Genomic DNA, 11,378 nt, shown 5'->3' with positions numbered 1-11,378 from the left:
AAGAGTAAACAAACACAAACCATTTTAATATTTTGTATGTTAAAATCCTCACTTTTTTACCCAAAGTATGATGGTTCCTCAGATGTGTCGTCATTTCCATTACATTCAAATTAAACAATTAAACAAATTAAACTAGCGAGAGATTTTATGTTCTAAAAGTCCACAGGGCCAAAAACACCCTTCTATGTTTTCCCCCCGAAATCGTTGAAATTCTTTGAATATAATTTGCATACGCTATCAGACATTACGAATATGTTCTAATGTACTAATTAAAATCGAATAAAATGTCCTGTTGAGACCCACGCGCGCTAGCGAAACATTATCTCAAAAAGAGATTCTAAGAGAGAACGTCACCGGTGGATTGAACTACGTTAAATGAGTCCGCTCTCAATAAATACTACGAACAAAGCGCTGCCCATTTATGCAGCGAGTCATATATCACAGAGGCCGAGATTAATTCTCCCCGGGCGTTAACTGGGTCTTCTGCCTCCTGTGTGTCTTTAGGGTAGTTAAGAGCTCGGCTCATACAGGAACTGCTTGGCTGTGTTGTCCTACCATGAGGCTAAGAGTCCGATGAAATGCGCACCGCACAAATGGATATTCATTATTCTGAGTCAGCAAAGTTAAAGAGAGTTAAACAAATTATATTTGTTTTGATAATAGGGTTGTATATATACTTTTAAAAGTTTAACATACTTTCAAATCGTATCAGCAATTTCACTCTTGCTGGTAAATTATTTAGATACAGTACGCTATAGTTCATCCTTCTTGCTGTACACATCAGTTATATTAAAAAGTTAGTTAGCAAAGTATTTGAAAACCTTCACTAAAGAAGATACAGGTAAAAAGGAGAGGTTGTTCCACTTACACAGTCTCATTCATTATTTCAAAACACCTTGCAACACCACAGGAAAAAATCTGGTTTTATGAATTAGCAGTTATGTGTGTGCATGTTTTTATTTTTTCTTCTCTGATGTCCCACTTTTTAGAGGCTTGTCCATCTGTGTGTGAGTGAAACCAGGACTCATTGAAAATTCTGTGCCGACACCGTGACCGTCTCTCTGTACACCTGTGTCTGTCATGCTGAAAGGATTCAGAGGTTTGTATTTCTGTTTACTTACAGTGACATCACAGTGTTTTTTGTCCATACAGTCAGATCAGATCAAGTGTGCATTTTTCTCTAGCTTAACGGGTAGAGCATGGCGCTAACAAGGCCAAGGTCATAGGTTTGAATCGCCGATATACTCCTAAATTTTGGTCGGTACGGTATAAATCAAATGGCTGTATGAATGTTTAAAAAGCAAAGAATGCCCACAACGAATGTCTGGGTATTTAACTTTCATAAAAATAAATGTAAACTCACTGTCAAATAAACATAAGACTTTAGGGTGCACCAGCATGTCAGTTAGTGATAATGTTGTAAAGCCACGCTTACACTAGACTTTGAGCATGCAAGTATTTGTCGGACGTTGCTGCGGAAAGGGGCGGGGAGCAGCACATCAATATGATCTTTGGCTTTATCCATTTGTGCTTTTCAGTAGAGAGAAAGGTCATGCAGTGACAAACCGGTTTTGTACTGGTCACAGCGCTCCACGTGATAAGAAATTGCAGGAATTTGCAAAATATCGTCGCACAAGCTTGCGTTTCTCAGTCTTACTCATTCATATGCTTATGAATGGAAGTCAATGGAACAAAAAGTCTAATGTGACCGGCCCTTAATGCTATACTTTCATATTTCAATAGTTTAAATCAATTTGCTATTATAGTAATATGTGGAAAAATATTATATCCTAAGTTTAAAGTGACCCTAAAAAATAGTTTTTTTGTGATTGTTGCGGGCCAAAATCCTTGCGGCACGTTTTCTTAGAAATGCGATGGAATATGCGGGATATTTATGCAATTTTATGCGATGAAATTGCGGGAACTTGCCAAATTTGCAGGAACTTGAAAAACTGCCTGAACTTGCAAAAACTGTTTGCAGCTGTTCATTGATGTTCACGTCCATAATTACGTCACTTCCTAACATTTCCATGACAACAGGGGACATGGCTGCGCATGTGTAAATGAAATGCAACATTTTTCAACTTTCTGCTAAGATATATATGACTTTTTTTCTAGGAAAGTGCGGGGATTATGAAATCATGCTTATTTTGCGATCAGAAATCTGAAAGTGCGAAAAAGCGGCGTATTTAAAAAAGCGCCCCCCCCCATATGCAGACTTTGGCTGATTATGCATTGATTCATGCAATCGCATAATGTCGTTTTTCTGGAGGGACTGCTAAAACTTTTGAATGGTAGTATGCTATTTAATGTTACATAAGATATTTGTACAGAAAAATGTATATTAACGCATTCCCCGCCATTGACGAGTTATCTCTTCAATTAAAAGAAGAAATTTGCATGAAAAAAATGTTCCTGATGAGTTTTTATGGTAATCTGTAATACTGCAATTACCCAATTTATTAAAAAAAATTGAGGCAAAAACGTATTTATTCATTTTACACTCCATGTATGTTTTGATGATCATTCTGAATCTGATCTCTAACAAAATTCCTTCACAAAAATGCAATTATTTCAGCTTTTTGCTAAAAAAATATTTTTGAAGAAAAATACCCATATTTAAGAGTTAATAAACCGAGAAAAAATAAAGACAGGATAAAATGTTTTTTTTTTCTGTTTTGTTTGTTTGTTTATTGTTTGTTTGAAAGCAGAGGGTCTGTTCTTTCATTTAATATTTGTATGTTTATATATTTTTCCAAGAACATTTTCCTGGAAGGCATTTTGTGAAACTTTTGTGAAAAACACAAAAAATGCTAAAAAAAAGGCTGGTGGGGAATGAGTTCAAGCACTATTTGTAATTGCATAGCAAGCTACATAATGATATATTAGATACTAGCATACTACATTAAATACATATTATATGCATTACATCTCCTGTTCTTCCTCCCTATATGGTGTCACCATTGGAAGCTGTGACTTAATGCAAACTAACCCCGCACCTCCTTTTCATACTTTTGAGTGAAAGTTGTTCTCCGGGCAAACACTATAAAGTCCCAACCAGATAAAATGATCGCATGGTGACAATGATATGATTTGAAGTGGGGTACAGATGAGCGATTTAAATCCGATCAGGAATTCGCTTCTCCTCGCTGTCCTGGAGAGTGTGGCTTATGGTTGCTTAGCTACGAAAGACGCCACAGGAGCGCGCTTTGGAAGGAAGAAGCATCTTGACACGTGTTTAACATGCGTTTTAGACGTAACATGGGAATGGCCATGGGACACTATAATGTATATCGAAATATCGGAAACCAAATCACTGTTATTAAAAAATATACTGCGAAATATATTGCTATTGAATTATTGTCCAACCCTAGCATGTACTGATAAACTGTAGAGCTTTAAATCAATGCACTGTGGTGCAATGTAAATGTTTAAATAATGAGCACAGTTCCATAGATTCAATGGTTTACAGTAAGTTACATAAACCTTTACGTAATATTTTATATTTTTGTATATTTTATAATATTTTATAATTCCATTATGATAATAAGACGGCTTTGTTATAAAAAGTTTGACATTTATGATTTGAGAATGTTAGTTTAAATAGTTTGACATCGTAAAACCGCAGTAAAGTTGTCTTATTAAGAATGAGTTTGTACTTGTAGTTTTATTTTAGTTTATTTCTTTCTTCTGCTGACAGATTAGATTTTAATGGCCCCGTTCTAATTGTAAGACTGTTTAATATCATCAATTTTAAGCCATGTCTACATTCAGCATCTGTATTATAGTACACGCCGGAAAACAACAGTTAATTCACATGACGACGCTCATTTGTTTGTTGGTTATTAATTGCGCCCGGGCAGTTTTTCCTCAACACCAATAAACCAACAATAGTTTTCAAATCACCTGAAAAATGAGTCCAAGGACGAGGCGGCCCGGAGAAAGGCGTGGTGCCCAGCCTGAAAAACGATCAGCCACATTGACCAAGATGAATGGAGCTCAGATGGGTTTTAATTAGTGCAGCTGGGCTCATTAATTATAAACCCCCAATACAAATATTGTTATATTTGAGGAAATTTGTGATTTATTTTATTTGGTTGCCTGTTAGATGGAGATGAATGGTAGTTCATCGTGAACGTTGCAGGCGCACAAAAGCAGATAAAAGGAGAGAAAAGCGAAGATCGGCCACGGGGCAACATCGGTTATTATTCCGCGCACAATCGAGTGAAACGAAAAAGAAATGCACGCAAATAACCAATGAAAAGCAGCGTAACAATCCTACCGCTGCCTTTAATCTTAAAGGTGAAACTTTCATGTGATCAAACGCTTGCCTGCAGCTCAAATTTGTTAGTGAGTTATAAAGCAATAATGAGACTTTTCAAAACTACATTTATTTACACAACGGTATCTTACTGTAAAAAGAAATAAGGGCATATTTCATAGGATTTAATATAAATGTATTAAACGCCCATACTCACCATAAGGACATTACTCAAAGGAATGTCTTTTTATCATTAATATCTGTTGTTGTTTCCCAGACTTGAATTATAGATTTGTATATTTTCTCTCTTCTATTTCCGCTTTGTTTCACAAACTTCACTTTAGTTCGAGTCAGCTGCGTCAGTTGTGTGAAAAAAACGGAGCCGCGGTGAATCGCAGCGCTCCGGTTCGCCCCAGCCCAGCGTGACTGTGGAGAGCCTGCCGGAATCCAGCAGAAAATGCAAGGAATGAAGGCTGCTCGGCCCAGTCATCCTTAGCAGAGAGACATTAGTTACGATACATTATCTGAACGGCCTGCCATCTTTTCCGAGTAAACCTTATGGATTTTAGTCTGTCACTTTATTTCTTCTTCTCAACAGCGCACACACAAACACACACAAACGCAGAGGCATACAGTACATATTGGAGTGGACACACGGGAACGCATATAATAGGCTTACACGACCGCGGTTAACTCGCACACCCTGCAATTACAAACATACAAACATACACACGCGCTCTCTTTATGTGGACGCCCCCCACCTCTTGCTACTCACACTCCTTGGGCTATAATAAATTTCTTTGAAACATGACTCTACACATGAGGGGATGGCAATCGTGAGAGCCGAAATTAAAATTTCATTATTTACTGCACTTGTGTTGCAGGGTGCAATTAGTATCTACAGAGCATGGAGCAGGAATATATAATCCTATTTATTCTTTCTTTCTTTCTTTCTTTCTTTCGTTCTTTCATTCTTTTGTTCTTTCTTTCTTTCTTTCTTTCTCCCTTCTATCTCTCGTTCTCCATTGCACCTTGCAAAAAGTGTGACCATGGTAACTGCTGCTATGACTACTGCATTGACCTTAGGACATAGTGGTAAATTGTGTTTTTTCCCCGTTAAGGATTATTTCTGTACACACTAGTGCAGTGAACTAAAAAGAAAAAGAAGAGAAAAATAACATCCTGGCGTTGGATTAAATGCAATCATTGTCAGCCCAGAACCATGCCATTTATCAGCCTAGTGTTTTGGACTGTATAATAAGTTTCGTATATTAATACAATTTTTCATGTTACACCACTGGCTGAGATTCATGACCAGCAGGTGATCTCAGGTGATCATTGAATTACATGACCTGTAATGAGAGAGAGAGAGGGATAGGAAATAAAGGGCGGAGTGTGCTGATGTTCTTGGGTTTGGTACACTGAACACACTCTTCATGCTTATTTTCTGATCTTCTTTAAACTTTTAAATCATTTATTTAGAATTTAAATAAGCGTATGCTCTCATTTGCTATAATGATAGCAGCACTTGAGCTTGGAAACTTGATCAATGTTATACCATAATGATTTGGGAATGTTAGAAAGAGCATTTTATGTGGTTCACAGCAATATATATATATATAGTATATATATAGTATAGTATATAGTAAACTGATGTGTCAAGTTTTTAGGGTAAACTTCCCAGTGATTGATGGTCAGTGTTTGTTGGTCAGTGTTTGTTGGGCAGTGTTTGTTGGACAGTGTTTGTTGGACAGTGTTTGTTGGTCAGTGATTGATGGTCAGTGTTTGTTGGCCAGTGTTTGTTGGCCAGTGTTTGTTGTTCAGTGTTTGTTGGCCAGTGTTTGCTGGCCAGTGTTTGTTGGACATTGATTGATGGGCAGTGTTTGTTGGTCAGTGTTTGTTGGTCAGTGATTGTTGGTAATTGATTGATGGGCAGTGTTTGTTGGGCAGCATTTGTTGGGCAGTGTTTGTTGGTCAGTGTCTGTTGGTCAGTCATTGATTATCAGTGTTTGTTGGTCAGTGATTGATTGTCAGTGGTTGTTGGGCAGTGTTTGTTGGTCAGTGTCTGTTGGTCAGTGTTTGTTGGTCAGTGATTGATGGGCAGTGTTTGTTGGTCAGTGTTTGTTGGTCAGTGTTTGTTTCCCAGTTTTTGTTGGCCAGTGTTTGTTGTTCAGTATTTATTGGTCAGTGTTTGTTGGTCAGTGTTTGTTGGCCAGTGTTTATTGGTCAGTGTTTTTTGGCCAGTGTTTGTTGGCCAGTGTTTGTTGGTCAGTGTTTGTTGGTCAGTGATTTATTGTCAGTGTTTGTTTGGCAGTGTTTGTTGGGCAGCATTTGTTGGCCAGTGTTTTTTGGTCAGTGTCTGTTGGTCAGTGTTTGTTGGTCAGTGTTTGTTGGTCAGTGATTGATTGTCAGTGTTTGTTGGGCAGCGTTTGTTGGGCAGCATTTGGTGGGCAGCGTCTGTTGGGGAGCGATTGATGGGCAGTGTTTGTTTGGCAGGGATTGATGGGCAGGGTTTGTTGGGCAGCGATTGATGGGCAGTGTTTGTTGGGCAGCGTTTGTTGGGCAGTGTTTGTGGGCAGCGTTTGTTGGGTAGCGTTTGTTGGGCAGCGTTTGTTGGGAAGCGTTTGTTGGGCAGCGTTTGTTGGGCAGCGTTTGTCGGGCAGCGATTGATGGGCAGTGTTTGTTGGGCAGCATTTTTGATAGGCAGTGTTTGTGGGCAGCGTTTGTTGGGCAGCGTCTGTTCGGCAGCGTTTGTTGGTAAGCGTTTGTTGGGCAGCGTTTGTTGGGCAGCGATTGATGGGCAGCGTTTGTTGTTCAGTATTTATTGGTCAGTGTTTGTTGGTCAGTGTTTGTTGGCCAGTGTTTTTTGGTCAGTGTCTGTTGGTCAGTGTTTGTTGTTCAGTATTTATTGGTCAGTGTTTGTTGGTCAGTGTTTGTTGGCCAGTGTTTTTTGGTCAGTGTCTGTTGGTCAGTGTTTGTTGGTCAGTGTTTGTTGGTCAGTGATTGATGGTCAGTGATTGATTGTCAGTGTTTGTTTGGCAGTGTTTGTTGGTCAGTGTTTGTTGGTCAGTGATTGATTGTCAGTGTTTGTTGGGCAGTGTTTGTTGGGCAGCATTTGGTGGGCAGCGTCTGTTGGGTAGCATTTGTTGGGCAGCGTTTGTTGGGGAGTGATTGATGGGCAGTGTTTGTTTGGCAGGGATTGATGGGCAGGGTTTGTTGGGCAGCGATTGATGGGCAGTGTTTGTTGGGCAGCGTTTGTTGGGCAGCGTTTGTTGGGTAGCGTTTGTTGGGCAGCGTTTGTTGGGAAGCGTTTGTTGGGCAGCGTTTGTTGGGCAGCGATTGATGGGCAGTGTTTGTTGGGCAGCATTTTTGATAGGCAGTGTTTGTGGGCAGCGTCTGTTCGGCAGCGTCTGTTCGGCAGCGTTTGTTGGGAAGCGTTTGTTGGGCAGCGATTGATGGGCAGCGTTTGTTGGGCAGCGATTGCTTGGCAGTGTTGGTTGGGCAGTGTTTGTTGGGTAGCGTTTGTTGGACAGCGATTGTTGGGCAGTGTTTGTTGGGCAGTGTTTGTTGGGCAGTGTCTGTTGGTCAGCGTTTGTTGGGCAGCGTTTGTTGGGCAGTGTCTGTTGGGCAGCATTTGTTGGTCAATGTTTATTGGCCAGCGTTTGTTGCGCAGTGATTGATGGTCAGTGTTTCTTGGTCAGTGTTTGTTGGGCAGTGTTTGTTGGGCAGCGATTGATGGTCAGTGTTTGTTGGGCAGCATTTGTTGGACAGCGATTGATGGGCAGTGTTTGTTGGGCAGTGTCTGTTGGGCAGCATTTGTTGGGCGGTGTCTGTTGGCCAGCATTTGTTGGTCAATGTTTGTTGGGCAGCGTTTGTTGTGCAGTGATTGATGGTCAGTGTTCCTTGGTCAGTGTTTGTTGGGCAGGTATTGATGGTGAGTTAGTGTTAATAATTTGTTTGTAATTTGACTAGGGACAGACAGATAAGTGACAGCTGAACCTGTTTTAAAAGAAAAATAAGTTTTGGCAGCATGAATCACCTTTATTTTTAAGGGTGTAAAAGAATAACTTTATAATCTAAGATCTTTATGCCCCAAACTTTTGTAAATTAATTAAAATATCACTTTCATGTCCATTTATTCTTTGCCATTTTTATTTTTTTATATTCGCAGAACTCTAAATTTGTGTGTCAATTTCTACCTGTCTTTATTTCAGCTTTTGCTTTGCTTCAATTACTATTTTGTGGCCATAAATTAGGCTGCATGTGTTCAAATCTATTTAGAGAAGGAATAACTGCCATGCCCTTATTCTCTGCAAGCCGTTATCCAAATGTTAACTCCTTGAAAATATTTTACTAAACAGCCCCTAATTCGTTTAAGATCGACGTGACTCTTATCTCAACCCTTACCCCTGTCTGATCCCAGACTTTAGCAGTAACCAGTGAACTGGTGGTAACAGTCTCTTCCAGAAATAAACTTATAGCATCTGCTTGCTTTGTCAAGAGATCTCAAGATCTCTCAAACAACAAACAAGATCTCTATGATATTGCTGGTAATGTGACCCTGCCTTTGAAATCCAGGCTAAAGTGTCATAGTGTAATTTTGAGATTAAAAGCATCAAAGTTTAATTTTAATGTCGATGTTCAGTACAGGCAATATTAAGGATATCAAGGTTATATTTTCACATACAGTTATTTTACATTACGTTGGACAATGTTATGTAAATCACAGTCAGGGTCACAAATATGTAATTTGAAGAGAGACTTCATCCCCTTGTGCACGAATTTGACTGGTTTCTGGTATGAAATACTTCTCTGTCTGTTGTTTCTATAAGAAAATGCTGAAAGGAAACTAAACAAACCAAATCCGAAAACAAATGAAACAAAATGTGTTTCCTCTGTTCTTTAAATCACTTGTTTCCCTGTGGCATAATTAAAATCCAGGCCACAACTGTTAATTTGCTTGATGCAGGCCTTATTAGCTGCTGTACTGAAAAACAACAATAAAAACAACAATAAACTGTATTTTTACATGACAAACGAGTGGTTTGTACAGAAACAGCGCTGTCCTCCTATCATATTTTGCCCCTATGCAAGACAGGGAAGACAATTTGCATATGTATTCATAAGTCTGATGACTGATATTAGACACGTGGGATTAAGTGATGGTATCTGATCTCAGTAAAATCTATTACAATTCATCTCATTTCTTTACCCTACATGTTGTTTATAATAAAGGAAGGGATTTGTAATCATTTTGGGCTTTATAGGAAAACAAATACATTGACATCCGAATTGCATTTGGGACAAAGAATCTCTTGTTTAACTCATAAAACAAACTGGTAAGTTTTATTTTGTGTTTTATTATTATTTAGAGTTAAACATAATTTCTTATAGAAAGAAATGAAAAGCACTTTTGACATAATTTAAATGATGCGGCCTTACATACAGTAAGATGAATTGTAATAAGGACCAATAGAAAACCTATTGTAAAGATCTTATTCACAATGACGAATACACCAGGAAATGGGATGTTTCTGTGATAAATATCATTATACGTCCAGAGCTTTTGTATTTGCTGGTGAAAGATAACCACAAGGATGTACATTTAAACCTTTAAAATACTCAACAAATACTTATGGGATACAAGTTACTGTATTCATTAATTGGACACCGTGGGCTGTCACGTCACCCATAGCCGCTCTGAGTGAAGAGATGTCGGCAGGCAAAGGAGATGTGATTATATCTCTCACTGCTTTTGTTACCCAGTTTAGCTAATAAGTACTTTTCAAACCGCGCTATCATTTTGCGCTCTGTCGGGGAGCTCGTGCCGTCGATGTTAACTTGAGTTTCCACCTCAACACTGTTATTAAAGATTTCACTCAGCTCTCCAAGAAAACTCACCTCAGTCTCTCTCATCCCAACTCAACCACTAGAGATTTGCTGTGTGATGTAGACCTAATGCTCTATCGTCCAATCTAATCCCGCTGTGATGTGACAACAAGCCTGAAGGAAAACTTTTAGTATTTGAGGCGTTTAAAAACTTTTTCTGGTGGGGTTTAAATCCACTTAGGATGAAAATTAACATATTACACACTTGCATGCCTTTTGGTTTTAATTTAGACTGTTTTGAGTGTTATTTTTATGATGTTATCTACAAGCGGTTGGAGATGTGGACTTGTAATTGATTTAGTTTGTGGTTTGCGGCATCAATCTTTGAAAGATATTCTGAGTTTAGTTTAAGGCCTTTAGTAACATGCCAACTAGATGTAGACAAGCCAAATTATGCCTATGAAATATTTTGTTCTTATTACTTTTGGATGGACAGAATTTGAAGATTTGGGGCATTTCAGGAAACTTTTTCATGTGTGGCTCGAATCCATAATCTTAGAAAGAAATTAAAACAGAGTTTAGCGTCTGCCCTTTGGTTTTAATTCTGACTTTATTTTCAGATATTCAGAGTTTGGTTAAGGGCAGTAGCAAGTGAACTAGATATTCACAAACAGAACTGTATATTCCAATGCTTGTAGTTTCACAAGTTATGCATTCTAGTTATTATTTTTCAGCAAAAGTTTCGATCGCGAAGTCAGCATATTTCAAAAAAATTTCTGTACAGCCATTTAGGGAGTGCTGAGGCATTATTCGAATAAGAGTTTTTCTTTTACACCAGCTTATTATTGTGGTATCAACAGATTTGCCATTTTCTAAATTGCTCATAAAAACAAAATGAGTTGTGTTTGGTAACTTAGTAAGGTCTGACCAAAAAAAAAAATCTGACAGAGAAAACTTCACCTTGTTCAGTCAATTTTTGTACATTGCACGTTTTGTGTTTAGAAGTTAGTGTTAGGGTTTTGGGGTTAATGTACTTCCTTTCATCTACCGTATTTAATGTGATTGTACCGTGAAGCCCGGGGGATTTTAAGGTTAAAGGAGTTTTCATTCAAATTAGCATGTGTGTTAAGGTGACCATCACCTGGGTACCACAGCAGATCTCTCAGAGTTCAATCATGCTGTGATGCCGCTGTGCAAACTGGCACAAATCTGTGTCAAGTGCTTTCAGGTGGAGTGACAGCGCTGTGGTCTCACTCTTTTCTGTGTGTGTGTGTGTGTGTGTGTGTGT

The sequence above is a fragment of the Paramisgurnus dabryanus genome, chromosome 19 (genome assembly GCF_030506205.2).
Source record: "Paramisgurnus dabryanus chromosome 19, PD_genome_1.1, whole genome shotgun sequence".
NCBI classification, from domain to species: domain Eukaryota; kingdom Metazoa; phylum Chordata; class Actinopteri; order Cypriniformes; family Cobitidae; genus Paramisgurnus; species Paramisgurnus dabryanus.
Note: the sequence above shows the minus strand (reverse complement) of the source record.